The sequence below is a fragment of the Gambusia affinis genome, linkage group LG19, assembly GCF_019740435.1.
Source record: "Gambusia affinis linkage group LG19, SWU_Gaff_1.0, whole genome shotgun sequence".
Classification (NCBI taxonomy): Eukaryota; Metazoa; Chordata; class Actinopteri; order Cyprinodontiformes; family Poeciliidae; genus Gambusia; species Gambusia affinis.
In genome coordinates, this window is record NC_057886.1 from 13,578,462 (window position 1) to 13,603,876 (window position 25,415).

General features: G+C 37.7%; 1 long non-coding RNA gene across 1 annotated transcript in view; it reads left to right on the forward strand.

Annotated features, from left to right (window-relative positions):
- The first annotated feature begins 743 nt into the window (after nucleotides 1-743).
- LOC122821790 overlaps nucleotides 744-25,415 on the forward strand; it is a 51,789-nt gene continuing 27,117 nt past the window's right edge. Inside the window, exon 1 of the long non-coding RNA XR_006369063.1 lies at nucleotides 744-1,395. This is a non-coding gene — a long non-coding RNA (uncharacterized LOC122821790). The remainder of the gene's footprint in view (nucleotides 1,396-25,415) is intronic.

The following is a 25,415-nucleotide window of genomic DNA, read 5'->3' on the forward strand; positions in this document are numbered from 1 at the left end:
AACTACACTCTCTTGTGTCCACGATATTACCTTTAGACAGCTTAATGTCTGAGAAGTTAAGGCAATTGCAAATAAAATAAATTTTATAGCAGAGCTTAGAAGATAGAAAAGAGGCGGGTATCACAGGCAATCACTTAGCAGGGTATAGCTATTCTTTCATTCTAGGCTCCACTCCTTAAAATCCAGTCGTCCTTTTTGTTTTCTCTCTTTTTCATGTTTAAAGGAAGCTATGATCCCAGATATACAAGCAAGCCTGGAGGTGGTTAAGACATGAAAGTGAGGTAAGAGAGACAAGAGATTCATTCATGGGAAGGTGACTCAAGGCATCTCTGTATCTCTGAGCAGCGACAGATGATCATTATTACTCACACACACTGCTCACACGCAACCTGGAGTCAGTCCAACAGATGATAAGTGATTATATTGAGAATATAATAGTTTGAATTTCTGACCTAAAAAATCTGTTTTTGTTACCGGACAACAACATAGACTTTTATTTTAGTTCTAGTAAATATTTATAAAAAAATGGGTTTATTGTATGTTAATTTTTCCTTTATTAAATCACTTCCATCTTCAAAACTGTTGTTTTTTTATATGTATATAAATTTGTCGCTTTTTATATGAACAGAATTTTAATCACTGTAACATAAGCATTTGAAGTATTATATTTTTTACCTTCAGAAGTGTTTTACTTTGATGTTAAGTCTTTCTTGCCGCAGATTGCTCACTCAACTACATTTACCATAATGCCTTTCGCACGTACGTCACCTGTCAGATGCATGTGTCGCGCTGCTCTGTTCAAACTATGGCTCATTGAGGCTGCGGCTCTTCACGGGGGAGTATCATAACAGCGGAGCAACAGTGGCGAACATCACTGTCCTGAACAATAAGGAGGATCCAAGATCTTTAAATCCTGAATGGACGTAATCTGGATCTACTTGATTCAATTTGGATGAGGATTTATATGCCGGATTTGAAGGTTTACAACCAAGTTATGTTTCTGCGCTGACATGTGTGGGAAAGTTACAATTTCTGTCTTCATCTGTTCGCATCAGCTGATGGATTAAAACAAAGTACAACTATGGATCGTTTTGAATGGAATAGAGGGTTTATTCTTCCCGGGATGAGTTGGATCTATTCCTGTCTTACGCCTGGTGTTGGACAAGTAGGCTCACGGACACTCTTTTCTCTTGGGAGACACGCATGGTCCAGAGTGGTCAATGAGAAGATATTTATGTCCACCTTACTGTTTTGGATATCTGTGACTTATTCAGACTTGTGGATTTGGACGTATAAAAAGGATAAATATATGGAGAACTATTCTGGAATATGAAAGCTGTGCTTAGGGGATGTCCAGCGACTAATATGACCAATATGATTCTCCTGAACAAGCAGGTATGTGTGCAAAAGTCAACTTCTTGCTTTTTGGTTGTAAAATATTAATATGAAAGTGCTGATTAAGTTTTTTTTTTTCTGAAGCTTATTTAGTGGATAATTGTTCAGCTTCTCCATTAGATGTATTTTTGGAATAATTTGCTATTTTTAGAGTGTCTGTTTTGGTCAAAGGTTCCATCGTTATCTTCCTAACACACCCTTTTGGCCAATTTCTTGTACCAAATTGAACCGTAAAGTAAAATTCTGTTATGTGACTCTTAATAGTTGATTCTGCTGAGTGGTAGTTCAAAATCTGCACATAATAATAATAATAATAATAATAATAATAATAATAATAATAATAATAATAATAATAATAATAATAATAATAATAATAAATAATCAATCATAATAATTTATGATGATGATAAAGCTGTTAAAACAAAATTCTTAATCAATAAAATTGGCATTAAACTGCACACATTTTATTGGGTGAATTTTAATCGGTTTCAGTGTAAACAATGCAAGTCCAACAGCAAAAATATAAATCATATAAATTAGGAAAAATCCAACCAATTCTTAATTTTTTTGGATAATTTTGGTCATTGGTTTTACTCACCACTTATCAGTGGTTGATAATTCTTATCAACCACTGATAAGAATCAGTGACTTTAGCATCAAGATTTTCACTAAACTAGGTGCAACTGGATATAAACTTTAATTTTGACACTACAAGAATTTATTGACAGTTACCTGACAGAACATTGCCAGAGAGAAGAAAGGAAGACATGAAGCAAAAGTCTCAAGGTTGGGTATTAAAACCAAAATGGCCTTTTTGAGGATTGTAGCTTCTAAAAAGAGGTGACTATTCTACCTCTGCACTATACAACAACCTCTGGCTAAAAATAAATAAATAAATAAATAAATAAATTTAAAAAATGACAACAAAATATTTTAAATGTAACAATATGATATTTAAGAATTTTATGTGACAACCACAGCTAAAGATGTGTTGCTTTTTTGCCAATGACTGCCTTGCTACCAGTTTTTACTATAGTTTTAGCTAAAGTAGCTAACATAGCTAAAGCAGCTAAAGCAGCTACAGCAGCTAAAGCAGGAAGCAAACCTAAATTCTTGCTTCAACAGAGGAAGTATACTTGTAAGTTAATGTTTTCATCCATTCATTAAATAATTTAATCAAATTAGCTTTACTGTAGTTTGCTGGATGCTGCATATGACACATTAAAATGGCTAAAGCTTAACTTACCCTACATTTTTCTAAAATTCAAATTAAAATATTTTGGTTTTGTTACCAAAGCAGACCATGTGATTTTGTTAGAATGTATGCAATATTCAATATCTCATTTACAAACTTCTAGGTCTGGTTGAGTATAAAATAATTTAATTTGCTATAATTTGACAAAATTAAATTTTATAGTGTATGTAAAAAATCCTCTGTACTTGTTCCGGGAATAGAACATAGAGGCTGCTCTGTTTGAAATATTGGGTGTGGATTTTTAATCACACTTCTTCTAATTATATTATATATAACAAGTTGGGACGTTCAGTGTCACTGCAAACCCATTGTTTAAAATTCAGACAGTTAGATAAAGTAGCCATGGACCTGTTTAACATCCCAGCACTGACCTGTTATAGGTTGTTAAAGATTACTTAGAACAAAAATATGTATGTACAATGTGGGTCATTATAAGCCTTTATCTAGACTACAGTGACTTCACTTAGGTGACCCGAGTAACCTGGTTGTGTCAGGATCATCCTGTGCTGTGAAGTGCCTTTCATTAACAATGGCTCCCTCTACCTGACAATGCAGGTGTGCTTTATCTTCTCATACACCTCATCTGCAATACAAAACAAACAAAAAAATGCTCCCTTTGTTAAAACTTAAAAAAATAAAAATAAAAGTCCTACTGTATGCATGCATAGACTAAAGGAAGTTATCACCCTGCCTTTATATTAAAAATCTTCTCCACACAAGACCCCCTTTCTCTGCTGAAGAGGGACCCTCTGTCTAATGCCAAGTGACTCTCATGGCCGGCATTGACGGAGGGACACTTGTTGCTCAAAGGGGACTGAAGTGTCAAATAAACTCGGTCAGAGCCCCCCGACACACAAGAATTCCTTTATCTGGCAGCCTGGGAGGCAGACAAAGACAGACTTTGTGTCAGTGAGCAAGCCTCGACTAAACATAGGATTTTTTTTTTATTTTTTTTTATTTTTTACGCTTCTTCTCACAACTCTGGTCTGCTCTTCCTCCTCCTCCTTTTGTCATTTAACCAGCAGAGCGGGAGCATGTCTGTTGGTGTGACGCCTACTCGCACAGCATCTGTACAAGGCTCATCTCACCCCAAAATGGACATCAGTTATTGGAAAAATATGTACATTTGTAGATTTATCTTTACGTTTGATTCTATAGTCATGAGTTATTACTCAGAAATTCACTTTCTCTTTGCTGTGTGTGTACCCGCTGCACTGTCATATGATATACTTGTGGTGAACCGCAGCAGAAAAACATGCACAGAGTTGGACGTAGCAGCCCTGGTTTTATTTTGCTAACCAGTTTAGCGGAAATTTCTCATTACTTGTACTTCTGCTGTTAAATCTGTGGTCTCCTATTTCAACAGAATAGATGGATTTTGCAGTTGTCTTGTGAGGTTCTGTTCCTGATTTCAACCATTTCACTTTGCTGAAAACAATGTTTGATAGATTAATGAATTTAACTGAACCTTAAGTGTTTATAGCTCCATGGTCAATGTATTTGAAAATGAAACTTTGTAGTAAACTTGGTCAATTCAAGTGGCCCAGGTGAGACACATGTGCATTAGCACACCCTCTGGGCATGCTGATACATGCTAAAAGAGAGCAAAATAGCCCCCCCTTGCATAGTGCTCTAGGCAAACAGATAGAGTTGCTGTGGTTGCTTGTGTTAATGGTGTGTTTATGAGCTTAGGTTGAATAGTGATTTCTATTTATGTCTGGTTTCCTGACTTTGATTGAGCTCATTGGTGCAAATACAGTACCTGAGCTTTGAATGAGTATTTTGTAACCTTTACTGAGCAACATATGCTTATTTTTTTCATCACAAAAATAAATTATTGCATCATGTTATGAATGGGCAGAAACATGTATCGCAGTGTAAATCTTTCTTGCATTATAGTTGAATGGGAGGTTATAAACCTCCATTTGAAATATCTCTTGTATACCTTTGCCTGTTGAGCACTATTTAAGCTCCGCTCAAGTGTGTTTAGAATCAGCTCTAAAGTTTGTCTAAACAGGAGAACTGTCATTTATTAGTCGTGCAGGAACAATGGGGAGCTTGTCTCAGGGGTGGTGGTGGTGGGGGGCGTAGTTGGGGGGTCTGTGGAGCCAGGGGAGGGTGGCCTGAGATTGGGCAGCAGCCTCGGACCAAGAACAAGCCCCTGTCTGATGAAGAGAACTGCTGACCCTTCCTGAGCAAAATGGCACCTTTGTTTCGAGGTGTATGTGTTTGTGCCTATTTGTTTATGTGCGTGTGAAAGAGAGAAGTGGAGAGGTTTTGAAAAAGCCTCTCCACTGTGCTCCACTGAGGATTTTTCCTTCCCTTAACTCTTATGTTGTTTGCAAATCTCATTCTTGTCCACATGCATTAAAAATCAAAGTTTAGAGCAAAGATGCACTGTGTTGTGAAACAAAGCTTCCACCTGTTTTTTTTTTATTTATTTATTTTTATCCTTCAATTGGAGTGTTGAGATTCCTCTCATTAACCTCTTTGTCACAGATACCAGACACAACTTTAGCCTCCTCTGATGCCATTACCAGATCAGCATTTAGACTAATTAGCTATTTTTCTGTTTTTCTCTGGATCGTTGCCATAGTTGTGTCAGCATGCTTCTTTGTTTCCCTCTCTACAGGCCCACAGCAGTTGCTCCCTCTGTAGTGACACTTATTAGTGAGGGGTGCCTTTATTTTAGTGAAGTTAAGACTATAAATGAAGGTAGAGAAACAGGAGGACAGTGGATGCTGGAGAGAAACACTATTATGTGTAAGTATTCCTGCTTGGAAAATGCAATCAAATAGGGAGACTGTGTTTATATTGGAATTAAGAGGAATTATACTAGTTTGAGAAGACTTGTGCTTCACTAAGCATGATATAGAGGGATTTCTATGGGTATCTTAAGTAACATTTAAAAAAATATATATGTTCTTAAGCCCTCATGCAGCGTCATGTCTTGCCCTTGACCAGACCAAGCGCAAGTGTACAAACTGTAGAGCAAAATAATGTAGCCCGGCACAGCGGCATCTGTGTCTGCATTGATGGGAAAATAGCACTCCATTCAGTCAGGCTCAGATTATCTGCATTCCACTCACCATTCCAACTAACTGTCATGACATTATTGATGTGCAAAAAAAGAGTGATGTATTCAAACAGTAATAATGCTCTTCATTTACCTCGCATCAAAGAAAAATGCAAAAACGTGGTGGAATTATCTATGCATTTGAAAAGCTTTAAATTCCAGACTTTTCTTCCAAAGGGACTTTGCCTTGTATCTCTATCTTGAAGGGGGAAAAAAAAGAATTGTGTGTTCCTTACTCACAGCTGTCACATTCCAGTGCGTCTGTGATCATATGTGACCTTTTCTCTGCTGAGCAAGGTTTACAATGACAACCTCACTTCATTTTGAATGAAACAAATGAGCTACCCTGATGTGGTCCACTCTGTCATGTTTCTTCTCAGGAAGATAAAGCAAAAATCTTTGTCTTATAAAAAACACAATCTGAACATTTATGACATATTTGCAGACCTTTCTGAGTTCCTCTTTGCACCTTTCGTAAAGTATTACCTAACTTTCAAAATGCGCACTACAGCGGGCCTGGAAGCACTTCTTTCAGTGAAAATACTGGGAAATTAAGACTTGGGTCTGAGATTATTTAGTAAGCTTTTAGTTTATAAGAAGATATATATGGAAAGTTCCAATTAGTGTGTTTTATAGAACGGACTTCTTCTGTGTTCTAGGATGAAATAAAAAAAAATAAAAAAAATAGTGGCACTAATTCAGATTAGACACGCATTTCTTGAACTCTGCTGCCCCCTTGTGGACATTCTACGAAACATTTTACACTAAAGTGAGAGTTCACTTCTCTGCAATCCCTATTTTGGCCACTTTGGTATCCATGGCAGTAATCTAAAACTTTTGAATAATATAATGTAAAACCTTTTTTTTTCCAACACTATGAATGTAATTGTTAAACATCCTTGTTTTTTTTTTTTATTTTAAAGGCTTTTTTGTATGTAAGACAAGTAGAAATAAATTCAGGCCATGTATTTTTTTTTATTACTACATAGTCATATTCAATAAATTAGAATATTGAAAAGTTATTTTATTTAATTAATTTGGTTCACTAATTGAAATACTTTGCAGATTTGCAAAGGTACTTTAAATTTAACAAATGAGTCAAATCATAATACATGTTCTAATTTATTGAATATGACAGTACTTTAAATCCATACTTCAGCATTTACACTGAATAAATATAATCATGTCCTAAACTTGTTTAGAAACATAAACCTGTTTTATCACATTATTTTTCATTTCAGTTCAGTTTTTAGATGTTTATAGATGAATCTCCTTATGTTCATCAGACCAATTAAATCTTAATGACAGCTGCTCTAAACTATGCATAAAGTAGCAAATAATTAATAATAAAGGTTACTTACAAATGGGCTGCACAGTGGCGCAGTTGGTAGAGCTGTTGCCTTGCAGCAAGAAGGTCCTGGGTTCAAATCCCGGCCCGGGGTCTTTCTGCATGGAGTTTGCATGTTCTCCCTGTACATGCGTGGTTTCTCTCCCGGTTCTCTGGCTTCCTCCCACAGTCCAAAAACATGACTGTCAGGTTAATTGGTCTCTCTAAATTAAACACAAACACTGCGACAGATTAGCGACCTGTCCAGGGTGTACACCGCCTCTCGCCCGGAACGTAGCTGGAGATAGACACCAGCAACCCTCCTGACCCCATTAGGGACAAGGGTGAACAGAATATGGATGGATGGTTACTTACAAATACTTCGGTAAAGCAAGTCCCCAATTAAAAGTTTGGACTTTGGTTTTCCAGCAAACCTGACACAAGTAGGAAAATAAATGTCATGACAAACAGTGCATCCTAAATAGTAACAAATATATAAAACTTAACTGAAACTAATGTCAACACATTTATTTTGGGGCATTTACTTAAGTGGCCATATCTCTTAGAACAGGATCAACATCATTTCTACTTCTATGTTTTCGCAGGGATGTCTGAAAGTAGAATATAATTTTCTTTGTACCACTAGGTGTCACAATTTGGTTATTTTTATACATAAAATTGGTAGCAATCATAACCATGAAACACATTTGTTTTCCTTAAAGTATCAGGAGAAAACCTTGAAAGAGCAAATTATATTTCAACTGTTTTCATGACTTCTGTTTACATTTGCAGAAAAATTCATTTTTTGTTGCTGGCAATGTTTTTAGTTGTTAACATAAAAGGGAAAATGCACTTATTTTAACAAGTGTGCTTCATTTTATTTTGTAGCTGAGGCAGATATGGCTACAGTCCCTGCCAGGTTGAAGGTATATGTATCAGAAAGAATGTAACAAACACCGTTTTACATTTTTGGGCAACAAAGTATAAGACGTAATGGGTTAGACAATTTGAAATATATATGATATATATGAATAAATATGAACGGCCTCTTTAACAGAAAACTGTTTCTAATCACGCTATAAGAAAATTTCCAATCCCCAGTGGTTGCAGCTCATTTTTATACATCTTGATTTTGTTATTGATATCCATGGCTACTAAGAGTTTACAAAATCCATCAAATAAAAATTGTTTTTCCTAAACTTTTTGAACCTGTTCATTAAAATTGTTTATCACTTTACCTAAGAACTAATTACTTGTGTACTGCTTACCTCAGGGATTATAATATTGGGGTTTGGATCCTCAATTTGAACTCCTTTATAAGAATGGACACATAGTCTTGCCTATTTTAGGATCTAAACTGAGTTACAGTAACCAGTTTGAGAGGCTATTGAATGTTATTTAGCAGCATGTTTGTTATATCTACACATACAATTCTGATATATGTTAGTTTTACTTTCTTTCATTCATTCATTCATTCATTCATTCATTCATTCATTCATTCATTCATTCATTCATTCATTCATTCATTCATCTTTCTTCTTGAATTTAACTTTTATCCCATAAGTATTGATAGACACACTGCTGTACATTAATTACTTTTGCTGACATTACCCCCATGCTTGACTGCAAATAATAATAATAATAATAATAATAATAATAATAATAATAATAATAATAATAATAATAATAATAATAATAATAATAATAATAATAATAATAATAAATGTTTGATTACACTTACAAGGTGCCTGAACTGATTCAAGATTGCATGATCTAAAGTTAACATTTAGTACCACTAGATGGCAATGTGGTTACAGGGAAAATGGCTTTCCTGCTTTAAGATGAACCTAGTTTTCACAATATGGTCACCCTGTGATCTATGGAGTAATGGATGTAGATTGACATTATTATCTTCTTATTGCCCCTCATTCCAGCTCATCTCCCTTTGAAGATCAAAGTGTTAAAGTGCCTCTGTGTGTACCGACGCTGATAAAACCAGAGTTGCCTTCAATAAATACAACCGTTCACCCAGTACATCTTGCTGTTTTGACCCGCTTTTCCAGCCTTGCAAGAAAAGTTATTGAATGAACTGTCCAGACTTCAACTTTTTATGACAGTTGCAGAAAGTAAGTCAGGATAGGATAGGAGTTTCAAACTTGTAGCTTTGAAAATATGAAAGTCGGTTACAATCAACAGCACCACAAAATGTGGCTACAACATTCATTAACCAGTCTCGGGTGTAGAAATATTTCAATGTAATTAAGCTAGCTTTGCTCCACCTCTGTGAATCTTGTTATGAATGAAGGTAACAGATACTGGTGACTTGGTTAAAGAGCAGGTGTGGCAGATTGTGATTGGGTGACAACACAAAGCCAGATCAGGTGATATCTCTCTGTTCCCACAGTGGCCATCTATAAATGTGTTTGTGCTGGTTTTGGATACCAGTACAGGTCAAGAAAGTTCTTTCTTGTTTTTAATTATTACTGACTGATTTTGAAGCCAAACATTTTGCATTGTATCCGATTCTTTTGAACCTTGGTTATAGTCTTATTCAATATAATTATAAATGTGGTCCAATGTAGTACCCTTTCAAAACAATAGTCTGCATTTTTTTGTAGAGAAAAAAAAGATTAAAAAATCATTTTGACATGTTACCTGAAAACCCTAGAAAACCTTAGCTCATCTTGGGTTGATGTCTTTCATTCTATACTAAATGGACTCACATACAGGCACACGGGGAAAGTCCGGAAAGGAAGACATACGTTCCCTTTTTTAATAGGAGGTTCCTTCTTTCATTGGTGGTTTTTCATTTTTTGTTATATGGCTCACTCCCAATGAGCTATTGTGTGATGAGATAGTAAAAACATAGTTATTAGTTGTGCCCTATATTTGTTTTCCATTGCTTATTAGGGTTTGGACCCTAATAAGCTTTATTTTACACAGTGTGTACACTGTAAGTTGACATTGAATGATACCAAAGTTATTGAAGTAAAGGGCTAATTCACATTTTTTTTAAAGGAATCTGAACTGGATTCTTCTTCTTTCTTTGTTTTACAACATAATTTGACATTCATGAAACTTTTTTTTATTTTGCAAAAACAAAAGAAGAAAGAACATCATACACATCATAAGTTTGACTTAAGCTTGCTTAAGTCAAACTTAAGCAAAGTTAATTTCCATTGCTCATAGAATTTTCTAAACCTTAGTTTTTATTTGTGAAGTGACCTCTCATTTAGTAAAATGCTCTCAATGTTTTATATTGTACATTGAGAGCAGGAGGGATTTACACAGAGCTTCATTCTTGCCTGAATTTGTACTACGTTCTTCATATGTATGATATCCAGGACCCGTTTTGCTAAGGCAAAAGTGGAATTCCAATCCGTTGCTCATCGATGTCGCTGTTAACTACTTCTAGTCTAATTATTCTTTCGTTTCCTTTTGACCCATAGTGAAACTTGAGAGTTTATTTCTAGACGTATGTTTGCTGCTTGAAGAATTTCTATTTTCTGAATAAACGATCGCTGAAATCCTTCATCAGCTTTTGATAACAGCTACTGCAGATTAGTGGAGCTGACAACCTGACTGGGCCTGTTCTGAGCAGACAGGCGGGTACTGTCACAACTCCAAGAGATCTTTGTTTTTCCCCCCCAAGCGGTTTGCTGCAGACAATCTGTGGAGGCAGGTTTTAAGGTGGAGTTGTATTAGAGATACTGAGGAGGAAGTCAGCAATGTATTTTTATGTCCGTTTCTGTCGAGTCATTGGCTCGGGTAAACCTCTGTCTACTGTTTGAGTTAATCATTGATGCTGGACTTTCTGTTACTCTGAACTTTGTAGGTGGGCAACGCGTTAGGAAAATATTTGTTCATTAGTTGCGTGTTTTATATTTTGAACCTCAGAATGGTGGCTCTTGCATTACCCGCATTTTGCAGCTGTGCAATAAAGCGTCACATGGCGAGCCTTTCTCCCCAAGCATTTATTATCGCTCCGCGTCTTTGCTCCCTGCAGTCAATGTTAACGGGGTGTTGTTAGCGGCAGCCGCTCCTTTACAGGCTTTTCCTACAGTAAGCAGTGCACTTTTTCATCTTTCCACCGGGGTCGCCTCCACTTTAAAAGAGGCAATTAGAAACTAGGAGCCACCTCTGCAAAATGAAAATCCATGTCTTTTCCATCTGCTGCTTTCCTTCAGCCTTAATTGGTCTCAATCAGCAGCGGGGCTAAATGTGGTTCACGTGTGTAGGTGTATTAGCAGCTGTAGAAACGGAGCTTGATCTTTCGTGTTGTTTCAGTGGACACATGTTTAGTCATAAAGGAGCGAGTTTAACAATAGTACATGCATGGGGCGTTTCAGTGTGGTGAAAGGAGACGGGGTTTGAGTCAGGTGGGCATGTGTTTGTGTGTTTTCCTCCAATGGTTTAAAAAGGCAGCTTTCCTTCAGTGTAAACTATGCAAGCCTAGCCTCTTTCAGACATCTGTCTTATTCTTCTCTCACTCAAGCACACATGCACATTGCTATACTCCTCTATTTAGACTGCAGTTTCAAAGCTTATGCAGCACAAGAGAAGGGAGACACTTTGCATGATTTCATGCATGTTAAATGAAGGAATAAATTGAGTATTTTTGATTGCAAGCTACTACTCAAAGGTTGGAGTCTAATCCAGGTGGCCTTGACCAGGCTAAAGTCACTCAGGTGAGACTTGACTTTTCCAGCCCTCCCAGAACTGTGGCGCCACACAGCAGACTTCAGGCCCTCAGCTCTGGAAGGCCGGGTTTGGTTGAAACCAGGGAGGAGAGCCAGAAGGTGGACTGGACTGAAAATGTTTTTGGAAAATGTGAGTTAGGTGGTCGGGGACCCAGTGGCTACAGATGGTAAGTTTTCCTCAAGCCAGCTGCCAGCTTATCAACTTTAATGATGTGAGAGCGATGGCCAGTCCATCGGCCCCTGAGTTTTTGTGTCCTTTATCCCCGCCAAGGCAATAGGAATGGTAGCAGCACACCAATAAAGCCCCACATGGTATTGATTGAGAGGTATTAACTTCTTCTCTGGTCTTTTTTAAAGCAAATAAGATTATTTTTTAAAATTCTGTCTTAGGACAAACTCCTTTTTCTGATCAATATTTCAAAATATTTTATTCATCATAACGGATTAAATCTTTAGTTTACAGCAAAATTGTTTGCTTCTCTCTTCGGTCAGATACCAGGGTTTCAAAACGTTCCAGTTACTGTATTGAGATCTTTATCATCCAGGTCTTAAATCCACAAGACTAAATTGAACCTTTTGCCTATGTGCAAATAAGGCATATTACTGCCATGCAGAATTTGATGCATACCTGCAATGTTCTCATTTACTAAACATTGCATCTAATCATGATGATTGTGATTTGACATGTCACATGATCTACTTGAGAGCAAAGGTAATGTATGGTACTTGGTTAATTGTCTGAATTTATATAGCACCTTTTCAGTCAAACATTTATGTTTGATGGCCCAGTCAAAGTTAAAAACCTAATCCACTTGAGAACCTAAAGACAAAAACATAGTGTATTTTTTTTTTTTTTTTTTTTTACAGATGGTCTCCACTCAATTCCACCTAATTTGCTCTTTTAAAAAACAAAACAAGAAAACAACATATGTGCAAAGGTCATAGAGACATACCCCTAAAGACCTGCAGGTATAATTGCTGCACAACTTGGTTCCACAAACTATTGACTCAGGGTGACTGAATGCAAATGCACACCACAATCTTTTTTGTTTGCTGAAAAATGTTCTCATCTTCCAATAATTATTCACTGCTTTATATCAGTTTCACTCCCCTCAGATACATGTTGCTCTCAGGTCAGGTGAAAGAAGGTGACTACACTTTTCCCTCTCTGACAAGAAAAACAAGTCTGGCAGTTTAGAAATATTTCCAGTTGCAACACAACATTAAACATCACAGCGTGGAAACTAGAGGATTGTTAATGAGGTGCTGCTACTTTAAAACCTCACTTGGCAAAATGGGAGAAAACATGATAATTTTACTCAGAACTATGTGAATGTCATACTGACCAGCCTCTGTTTCCAAGCCGAAATTCATCTCCACATCTTCCTCCTATATTACTGCTGTTTAGCAGGGTCAGCACTCTGGTATCAACATTCATTAGGAAAGCAGCGTGGTCCTAATTAGCCAAAGCTAGTTGGATATATGCCGCAATTGTGTAATGTTTCTATTTCAGTGTGCGAGTGAGTGCATGCTGTGTCAGGCCACCGTGCTAATCGCCTAACCCTAGTTTTATTACCCTGTGCAATGTTGCAATGATGCTGAAGGGAGGTTAGCACATACACTTCATACTGAGGTAGAAGGATAATGGTAACACGGCCATTTAGAGGTTACATGCTATTTTCTCTTTATGTTCGATAGATTAATTTATCATTGGGCTCAGATTTACTCCTCTAATAAAGTTTGTTCTGGTCCAACATAGGCTTTAGTGTTGAACTGCCAGTAGTAACAAAACCATAAATGTTTTTTTGTTGTTGTTTTTTTTCATTTTCTGAAGAACTGCTTACACCTAAGCTGTACAGGTCGTGTTTGCCCAGGTCATAAAGAATCAACAAGAACCATAAAAACACCTTACGATGTCTGGGTTTCTGTAGCCAAGCTATTAAACTGTAAATCCATATTGTAAAAGCCTTGATTCGACTGATAGAGTTGAGGAGAGTGCAGCAAAGATGAAAAGAAACTTTGCTTTGCCATACTTTCATAATCCTCTACTGGGCTTGGTTTTAACCGGTAAGTACACAGGAAGATTCTTTGAATTCCCCGTCTCACACCCTCGCTCTACTTTTGCACCCAGTGCTTCTGGCTGCATGGACACTTGTTTCTTGGACATTTGACGTCATCGAGAGTTCAATTAGTTCTTCAAATACACGCCTCGTTAGTTTTGCCATTGCAGTCTGAGAACCCTTTATAGTTTGTACGTTGAACTAAATGTGTAGATAAGAAAGAACAGTATGTAGGAATGTGTACTTTTAACCTCGTCTAGTCTCTGACTAGTATCCAGCTCCTGTAGGTGGACTATATTGCTTGGTATGACCACACCAGTGGTTTGGATGAACTGCTCCTCTGCCGTTTTCCTTTTGTCCTTCATCTCTTCTATCTATCTTTCTATAATTGTGTCCCAGACCCAGACATGTTCATAAATAAACAGGGTCTTTCCCTCCTCAACCAGACCCAAGCCATGTTTATGTTCAGGCCTGTGCTAGGAAAGGGGGCCATCTGGACCACTGAGCCTGCCTCACCACCTTCTGCTTGAGTTCAGGTGGAATCAAGATGTGCAGCAATGGTTTGCTTAATAAACTGACACGAGCTTAAGACACACACTTTATGATCTGGGACATATATTTTTTCAGACATTTTATTGAAGATTAAACAATCCTTGACCTACATTCCACACATTTTATTGTTTTAGAACATTGCCAGGTGTTTAAAAGGAGGAGAAAAAGTCCTGATGATGTTGTGCTTTAAGGCAAGAAAAGATACAGGGACAAAAGTATACACAACTGTTAAACTTTTTCACAGTTTGTCACATTACAAATACAACTTCACTCTATTTTCTTGAGGTCTAACATGGAAAACTAACACAAAACAATGCCTATTCTAAAGTGGAAGGAAAGTAATACATGATTTTGTAATATCTGTATTTGTAAAAGTGGGATTATACATTTGCATTCAGCCCTTAAGTGTCAATATTTTGTAAAATATCCTGCTCATTTGTCTTTGTAGCATAGCTTCAGTTCAGTCAGACTGGATAAAAGTGGTCCATGAAAATAAGTATGCAGTTCTTCCTACAGATTAGGATTTAGTTCCAGACTTTGATTGGGAACACAATGCTGCCACCACAATATCATATTTTCTTATTTGAATTAGTAAAACAATTGTAAGCCATGCATTATTTTTCTTTCTCTTTGCAATTAGTACTATAGTAATATAAAGTTTGCGAATGCAAGCCGTAGCATATTTCTGTATGTTATAGTAAAATAAATATATTTTTAAATGTAGCCTATTGCCATGCCACTTTATCCTCTGTCTTACTGAGATGCCCAATATGCCCAAACATGTTTTGTTTTTATAATTACACCAGAGCACAAGTTGTTCTTTTCAGTCAGTGTCAGCTTAATTGTCCTGTTCCTGCAAGCTGTTTAAGAAAGTGAGTGAGATTTGTCAAGACAGACAGTAGAGGAGATTTCTGGTTTATTTACATTAGCTGGATATGGTCTCCTGGTCTTCATTTCATTTGCTCCAGGAGCTGAGCTATTAAATCTAATGAACACTTATTAGCCTGGGCTGGATCCTGAGCTCTTTGCTAAACATCCTTTCTGTAACTGTTTGTTTTACTTCTACCTGATTATTCAAACAGAGCGGTAAAACATGTGGCCAAGCCTTTAGCCCCTGGTCTCTACAGGTTGGCTCATAAATTGTCTGATCTATGATATGTGCCCAAACTGGAGTGGACTTCTCTTTTTCTTTCCTGGCCATCCTGAAGTGTACAAGGTTTTGCTTTGTCATTGTTTGAAAATCAAATAGTGTTTTTTTTTTTTCTTTCTTTCTTTATATGTGATAACCTTTGTCTTATTGTGAGGCTTTGCTGGTTCCTTTGAACTAGACATCTTCCCAAATGATGTCTAGATGACTTAGAACCTGTATTTTATCGAGTGTCTTGGTTTTAATACTATGGTTTAATACTATGGTTTAGATACTAATTTAAAAGCATTTTCATTTTACTTTTGCCAAGCTAAAAGCCTACGCATGTTTCTGGAAGATACAGTTTTATTAAAAATAATAATAATAAAAGTTTTTAAAAAATATTGCTCAGTCAGCAAAAAGTATCCTCTAAAGATTATGGTTTGTTAGCACAAGCTGGCAATGCTTTAGTGCACATTTATCTTTAACTGTGCTGTGACTTTAATGCTGCATGTCAGTCTGAACAGCTTCAGGAAGGCAATGTCAATCATCCCCGTGTGGAATTTCCCAGCTGTGAGAGTTGTGTGTTGTTATTTGTTTTACCTTAATTAAATCATGTGAGAAGACGTGCCTCTAATATTGTCCTCATGGATGAATACCAATGATGCACCCATAAAAAAAACAGTGAAAATGGAGACAATGCCAAGTTTCACCTCTGCAGCTCTGTAGAGGAAGCAAGCCAGACTTCTTTTTTTTTCTTTTTTTCTTTTTTTTTTATGAAACCTTTTATAGTAAAATTAAAAAGTAGGGCTTCATGTGCTGCTATGTCTGGGTCTAACCCTGATGCATTACATTTCGCTTAACTTGGTATCTTTGCAAAAATCTGTAATTAAATATAAAGCATGAACGGCCACACCTATAAATCTAGCACCATTATAAAGGCCTGTGCTGGCTTGATATCTGGACTTCACCTACGTCAGTTCTGCAGCTGGCACCCGCTGACTTTGTCCATGAATGGAACCAGGCTTTAGACTATATCTGTCCCTCTTGTGATTAGTCACTTGTACAGATTTTTGCTCCAAAGTGTTTGGGGGATCTCAAAACAGTGTGAAACATTTCATAACCTCATAGTTTATTTCACAGAAAATCACACATCTTGACAGCTGTTAAGTAAATGAAAGGAAAAGATTAGAACTTTGCACTCTAATGTGGGGAAAACATATCTCACTATTAAAACAGACCCTGGATACCCATGTAACTTAAGAAGCAGAACAAGAAAATGTGACCAAGCAGTGGAAGAATTAAAGACAGACAGGTCTAAAGAAAGCACTTTTGGTCTTCAGAATGTGTTAATGTAGCTACTGGTGGAGGAAATCCTGAATCCTCACTACAGGGGCCTTCCTCTGTTCTCTTCAGTAGTGAGGGTGCCTCTGTAGTGCCTGATAGTGCACCTTTTTCTTGGATCCCTCACAAAGTCTTCCCCTCTCTTTCGGGAAACATCTGAAGATGTATTTTTTTAAGAACAGGATAAATGACAGAGGTAGTCTTTTGGTGTCCTGCAACCCCCAGCTGACCGTTTACTTCCTCTTTGTGTTTTGCTTTCCTCCGCTTTCTTTACCTCCCCCTCTCATCAGATAATCCCCTTTCGCATAGAGCAGTCAATTAAGGGAGCTTAGTTGATAGAAAATGAGACCATTTTGGATGCAAGGAATGTGTGAAAGGATAGTCAATAAAGAAGTGAGTTGTGACTAGCCCTCCAATTGCAGAATAGGAGGTGAAATTGAGCTTTTTTGTGGGATTGGTTTCCAGAAGAATGTTCTTTGACAACCGAGGGTCGGACTCCGACCTTCGAGCAGTGGATTAAAAACTGCCTGAAAATCTTACATCCGCAGCTCCTTTTTTGTTACATAAGTGACTAGATGAGGAATCGTAGACGTCACCATTAGATAATTCTGCAACATTGCTGTGCACTGACCTTAGCATTCCAGATCTTTCTTATGGAAGCAGAAAAAAGGCAACATGTTGCATGGCACACACAAGTCCACGCAAACTTTCTCATCTGGTTACAAAGATTAGATGTAAATAACTGTGATTGTGGCTCTGAAAAACAATCTGGTTGAATAAACTTTAGAATAACAGTTTCAAAGCTTCAACTAATGTGCTTTTAATTAAAGAACGTGTTACATTGGACATTAAAGTAGTCCAGGACTTTTATTTTATTATTAGGTAACTTTGAGAAATACTTTCACAGGGGCATGAAAAAAAAAAAAAGTTGTCTAAGCAGGCAAGTTTACAAAATAATATCCCAAGCTCTGGACATCTCAGGGAGCGCTTTTCAATCCATCATCTGAAAACAGAAAGAATAAGTCAGTGCAAATCTAAAACACATTGTAGGTTTGCAAACTGACAAGCCATGCAAGGAAAGCATTTATCATAGAAGTGCCAAAAACCACTTGATAACTGGATGAGCTGCCAAGCTCATCTAATCTTATCTTCTCTTGTTTGCTCTTAGTAATTCATACTTTGCAAATTAATTTTTTAGTCTGCATATATGTCTATATACATCTGTGTACAAAACAGGGAGATGTGCTTTGAAACAAACTCCACACAGTGCCACTCGGAGAGGAGAGATGAGGTGAAGGAGAAGGAAGGGTGGGAGGTAATTGCCACATTAAGGAGAAGGAATTCAAAATAAATTTAATCTCCCAATCCCTTTAGCCCTCCCCCTAAGAGTTTTACAGTGTGCATGCTCTGTCTTGTTATGGGACACAAACAGAGTACGGAAAGGGAGAGACTGAGATGTTTGAGGTTCTGGCAGTCAACTGGCTCCACTAGGATGAACTTTTCTGGGAAGGTTCATGCTGACGAGGGCAATTTAATGTGCAAAATCTTAGTAGGTTTTATAGTGGTGGTTGTTCTGTGTGTATATGTTCACACTCATCCAGAGGGCTTCTTCTCTTCCAACACCTTTCCCTAATTGGAATTCCTTGATTTCTGACAAATTGTGAATTTGTGACTTTTACAGATTTTAAGATAAGACATAATGACTGGATGTTTTATGAAATACAGGAAGTCACCCTTTTGTTAACTTTCTGGGCCATTTTTATACCCACTTATACTTTATGATGATTGCCCAAAATGAGAGATTTTCTGGCTTGTAAGAGGCAGAGGTCTTGTTGGACCCCTGTCACTATGCTTTTTCAGGCAGCCTGTCAGGAGAACATATGGTATGCTCTACTTTTATATGTAATCGTTCCTTCTTCGACAGCACTGTTAACTTTTTGCATGCTGAGGCAGGAATTCAGCTCAGAGTCCTGCTGGCTCAGACACAGCAAGCATACACATTGAATTTAAGGCCTTCATAACACACAAAGCTCTGCATATCCATTATCAAAGGCAAAATAGAATTTATTTCTCACAGACTGTGAATATTTTTTTCCTGCAGTTGTGTTGGTCTAGTTTTTAACATTAATATGCAAAGGAGTCTTTTGTCAGAAATGAGTTACAATGTTTTTGTGCTTTCATTACCTTAGAGCAAACTAGCTAACTAACAAAGCTGTTTGTCTTCTCACTCCTTACCACGTTCACTATTGTGTTTTAACAATGATAGTGAAATTGTCCAGAAGTATGCACAATTTTGATTACAAATGGTGATCTTTCTGGTGGAAGTCCTTACATGCTGAAGGACAGCTTTTGCATTAAGGTATATTAAAATTCAGAGATGCTCCCAAGTCATTTTTGCCATGTTCAAGCCAAGTTTCAAGTCTTTAGGCTAAATCCTGAATAAATCAATCACAAAGTGTTTTTATTCAGAAGACACACAGATCTCATTGCAGTGACGTGAGTTTAAGCAAACATAAATAGATGTTGCAGTCCAAGTTAGTTTTATTTCAAAATCTGGTTGAAAAAAACAAAGATAGTTTCCTAGCTTCTTATCTTTTTTAAGTAGTCTGGTGTTGTTTGATTATTGTATGCTCTGGTTGAAATATGCTTCCTGCAGTAATGAAGAAATGTCCCCCAACCTCCTGCCATAATATAGAACGATTGACTGGCTGATTGCACAGGATTGTCTTTACTGTCTCCCGACCATCTCGTTAGAAAAACACCCGCCTGGATTTTAGGGCGCTGACAGGCTGATTCTGTGTGATGTGTTTTGCCTCTCGCACTAACACGCCGTTCCCCTGGCTGCCACGGCGAACACTGCGCTCTGTGTTGATGGGTACGGCAAGCGAGCGGATCACGTTTCCAGCAGAAGCAGGAAGTGAGAATTGGAGGGTTCCTGCTACTAGGCCCCCTTCTTTCCTTCAAGTCCTACATGGAGTCAAACTGAAACCATGTGTGCTCTTACCCTGTGGATCTGTGAGCACAGCCGGCCTCACTGCCTGGTTGACTGGTTGGCAAGGGATATGGACTTCCTAACAACATGTGATTTCAGGAAACATTCTTTCCCTCCCTCTTGCCATTGTTATTTGAATCCCCCCACCTCTGTGTAACTCTACTGGGGTCTCTTTGGGGAAGTGGTAAGTGATTCCTCTCTGTGTCAGGACTCTTGAGATGCATGCTCCCTCCCTTCCTGAGCTTTCAGTCAGGGTTAGGCACACGATGGATGTGATTGGGGAAGTACAGTAGTGTGTCCCCAGGGTCACAGGTCATTTCCCCCTGCCATGGGTTAACTAGGGCCAGATTAAGAGAAATGTCTTAAACTCACAATGACAAGAGAGGAGTTCAACCTTGTTTGATAGCCAAATTAATCAATGAGATTTGGAAAATGCTGTCCTTTATATTAGACCTTTGTAGTGCTGGACAAAATAAATTATACCTTTTTAGTCCACATCTAATATCCCTTCTTGTTCATTTGAATTCTGTTTTTGCTGCACTGAACCTTCTTCTACCAATAAAACTGTGCATAATGCCATCCATTACAATATTTTAGTCAGTCGTAACATGCTCAGACTTGGGAATACCCCTGGGATAAGGTATTTATGTTGATGGAAAGTGAGGGTGTATGAGGTTTATGATTCTGTGAAATACCCGTCTTTTCTTTCAATCCATCTAATGCAAAATGGCTGTTTACAGAAAACACTCACTGATGAAGGGATAATCTGTGAAAATATGTATTTCTTTGGCTCAGGCATTGTGCCTCAAAGAGTTCTGTTGATTTTCTGAAGAAATACCTTTTAAACCTGTGGGTAAAAGTGACTTTAAAAAGTTTTAAAAGTTAGACAAAATGCAGGGATGTTGTGCTGGTTCTTCAGCTTTAGTGCTTCTTTCTTTTTTTCTCTCCTCTATCTAATGTGAAAGTCAGCTCTGAAAACCTACCATCCCCACTCCAGAAACCAATTTTTTCCCAATGAGACATGCATTGTCGGGACACCTGTGGGCTGCCATTTCCATTGACGGGGGTTGGGGTTTGAGGGATGGGGGCGTGGCAGCAGTACGGGCTTTTAATCAAGACGCGTTGACTAATCACCCAAGGATTAGACTCTTAGACAAGGCCTCTTTCATTCTGATACTTCGCACAGTGTAAAAACTCATGGATACGATAGGGGGAGTGGGGTTGTGGATTTTTTAGGGGGATGAAGGAGTGCAGATGGCATACTGTGCCAGGGTTTGCTTTGTTTGATCCTGCCTGAGCCCACATCACCCATATGTCTTGAGGCTGAGTCCGTTTCTTTAGCTAGAAGACAGCTCTGCATATTTCTCACAGCAGTCACATATGACGGTGCAATCACTGATGATTATTACCCAACTATAGTCATAAGAAATCTAGAACAGGGTTTTGTTTTTGAGCAACGAAAGCCTTCGTGCCATCACTTGTGCTCTTGTGCATCTGTGTGCTGGCACCCTCTGACAAAGATTGAGTTTAGCATCCCATGAATTGTTTGTTTAAGTGTTTTTGCGAGTGGGCTGTGGACCTGTATATTGTTGCATGTAAATGAAGCAAGGAGACACTGCTGGGCTCTGTGGCAAAATTCAGACCTGATGTTGCCCAGGCCCCTCTGGTGTGTATTTTAGTGTCTGATGAGGTCATTCATAATATGCAGTACACACACTTGGCCATGAGCAGCAGAGCACAGGCAGAAGCAAGTTGCAGGCCCAGATGTAACGCTGAAAGAGAGAAGTAAACTTCACATTGCTCAATACCAGGTGTTGGGTGATTGGTGCAAAATTTGCAAGGCAAAGTAGTAATTGATCACTTTTTATCGGCCTACCCAGGGAGAGTTTTTAGCTGCCAATATGAGGAGGAAAATGCAAATAAGATATTTACTTTCAGTAGTATGTCAATTTTCCCTTGAACAATGTTTAACTAACCATTGTATGGCAGAAGTTAGATCAAATTTGATTAGTTGAAATGTTTCAGATTTTTGTACAACTTTGAGCCTCAAAAAGAGGCATTAATATGGGTTTCAAATAATACAATATTAGGCTTGTGACTAAACAGATGAAGGCCAAGGTCAACGTCTTTTGATAAAAGACAAATATCCTGCAAAGTTATTTGGTTATGAGACTGATGAGACTAAGTTATTGATTTAGAAGTATGTAATTATGCAGCTTATAATCACCATTCCGCAAGTCGGTCTTGATACATTCAGTCAGTTTCCCATGTTATCCCATGTATAATCACCTAAGAGTTTTTTATTTGCACACTGAGCCTCAAAAGCTTGTCAGTTTCAGATTTCACACTCCTATCAGACTTACCTGCTACACACTTAACCATCTCTGAATAGAGCATGTAGAAAGAGCAAGCAGAGGCCCAAGACAACTCTTGTAACATGACAAAAGGACAAATTAGGGCAAACATTACCAGGATTTGTGTCATTTTCAAAAGCTTCTGTAGTGGTAGCACGTTCCTGAGGTCTTCTTTTGTTCATTTGATTAACCATGACTGAAGGGTGTGTTTGAACTGGGTCTCTTTAAACCGGTAGGCTGTCAGGAGATTTCGCATGGTGTCCAATTTGTCACAGTGGAACCTCTTTGTTACTCTGTGTTACTGGGTGGCAGGTGAGTAGGGAGTACATTCACACATTGTCAATTATGTTTACTTATAGTTTTAACTGTGTGCACTCTCAAGTATCTTTGGCTCAAGCAAACATTGGATTTAGAAATGTACAAAAAGAAGGAATTACACTTTTTTGTTCAGGTCCTATAATTATAATCTGCTATTTGAGACTATTGGAAATCTTATTTCCTTAGCTGAGTTACTCCAGCTATTGAGAATAGATTACATTTCTTTATACAGTCAGCAATAATGACGCTTCTTGTTTGTCACTCCACGGCAGCAGCCTGGTAGTAACCACCAACCTTGCTTTGGAGATGGTGCGTTGTTTTACTCATCCTATGTGGAAATAATAACAAAGGAAATAAAATTAAATATCACTAAAGCATTTGTGGTCAGAGAGATAGAAAGGTGAGACACAATTTACAGAGAATGGGAGGTGCAAGAAAGAAGCTTGGCTGCAGATCCTGATTAAGTATCTGTGTCTGTTTATATATGCGTGTGCGTGTGTGTGTGTGTGTGCTAAGAGGCTGTAGTTATAAAGCACAGTGCTGGGAACTAAGTGTTTGGCCCTCCAGGTGTGTGTGCCGGTGGTTGTCAGGGCTTGTGAGGCCTGCTGCGGAGGCGACTACGTGACAGCCATAATGATAGGTTTTAACTGGTGAAGGCATGAGTGTGTGTGTGTGTGTGTCGCTGAGGGCAAGTGTATACTTGGCTTTAGCTGACAAAGACATTCACACACATTTACACACAACAGAGCGAAGACGGTCAACAATGGGCTGCATATCGTTCTCACATCCCACACAGCACAAGCAATAAGAAGCCCAATATCAAGACGAGTGAGTACTTGCTAAGTTCTACAAGTCGGGGTCAGCCAACCAGTTCTGTAGAAAATAAAAATGCTCAGCTAAGTTGACAAAAGGGTCAAATGGAGGTTAAACTATAATTTGCCAGAAAGAGCATCGGCTGCCTCCTGTCAGTCGCCTTCCTCGTCTTTCAACAAGATAATCTGCATCTTCAAGCTCTTCTGGGAGCATTTGAACCAAAGTGAAACAACTCAATCATTCAGAAGGTTATTGGGTTTTCTTTTAAATAATGAGGTTGACTCAATCATAGCGATGTGCAACAAGTTATAAAGAGGCCCTCTGATCTCAAAAACCTGGATAACACAATTGTTAAGAGCAACAGAGTTGTTTGTTGCTCTTTTGAGATCATCACAAATTAAATTTTTTTAATGTCCATTAAATGTTATACCCAGAAGTAACTTTGCTATCTATTTTATTTTTTATTTTTTACTTACCATTTTTAAAATGATTGTATATTTTAATTAGATTTGTATCTCCTCTGGTATAAATTTGATTCGCAATCTGAATTTGAAATAAAATATATGGAGCTTAATATTTCAAGTCTTTGTTTTATTTTCTTCAATGTTGAAGAAAAAAAAAAAACTACAAAAATTGAAAATATGCAAAAAGAAAATGATTACTTGCTATCCAGAATCCAAACTAAAATACTTCAATAATTTACATTTGCTTTCTAAATTTAAAGACTATGTCTATTAGTCTATTTATCAATGCTAAACAAAGTTTTATACCCATATTTAGATATTCTTAATGAATTACTGCACTAAATAAGTTTGTTAAATAAAAAATGCTGAAATATTATCTACAATGCAAATATTTTCTTCTTTTTATAGATATAATTTATTGGAGTTACATAACTGCATTTTCTATGGAAGGCTATGAACATGTGTTTCAAATTGTCAAAGACAAGGGAAAAAGTTTGAAATAGTTGTCTATGAATAATAGTCTATTTAGATAGCTTATGTATTGTACTTTAGGAGCTAAACCTCAATGGATGCAACAATGTACCTGAACAATTTCTGCTCTATCATCACTTCAGTCAGCATCTCAGACAGAAACTTAAAATCGGATCTGTTCATTTCTAAATTGGCCTTGTGGAGGGGGTTTTGTCAGAAGCTGTAACTGGAGCTCATTAAAGGGAATATTTAGTTTTCTTCTGGTAATCATGTATGATAGTAATATTCCTGCCTGACAAAGATGCTCACTGTTGTGGCTTGAGACAAGGCCTTGGGTCTCGGGGAAGCAGATCCGACTGTGGCTCTTCGTCCTCCACACAAGAAAGCTCGGAGGAGAACCACTTTTTGTTTTTTACCGGCAAATTCAGCCATTGTCTCACCGCCCTTGCCGCATCCGTTTTATCCCCGTTTTGAATTTGTCTGTTCTGTGATGCCACAAAATGCTAAAAGGCGCATACATGGAAAAAAAAAAGAGCAAGAGGAAGAGAGACAACAGGCAAACTATTGTCTTGCCTTACACAGAACATCCCTAGAACTGCTTATGTCTGCATGTCTGATCCTAAATTTGATTAAAGGCAGTTGAACTGGAAGTGCTTAATGTCAAGTTGAGTCCTTGTCACGTACTTTCTAAAAGTGAGATGCATTAAGATAATGACACATACAAAAAATGATTTTCAGACAATCCTTTTAAAAATGGCAACATTCCACAATTTGCGCCAAGGGGGAAATTAATAAAAATCCTAGCCGTTGACAGAGAAACAGTGGGAAACCAGTTATTTGGTTTGGAGGCTTTTGTCCACAAAGATCAGGAATTATTTTCAGGTTTTTGTGAGATTATTTTCATAATAGACTTTCTATTTGAATATGATTCCACTGGGCTGAGATCAAAGACATCAAGAGGATATTTCCTGCTGTCTTGGTGCTTATGGCTCGTTCAAAGAAATCCAACTGTTGACGGCAGCTGTTCTTCTCAGAAGCTCTGACTTTGTCTTACAGAAGCTGCTGCTTAGTTAGTCCCACAGCAGTACTTGGATATACACCACACCCCCTATGAACAGTGTTTAAAAAAAAGCTTCACAGAGAAGATACCAGAGCTTCTTTCTTTCAT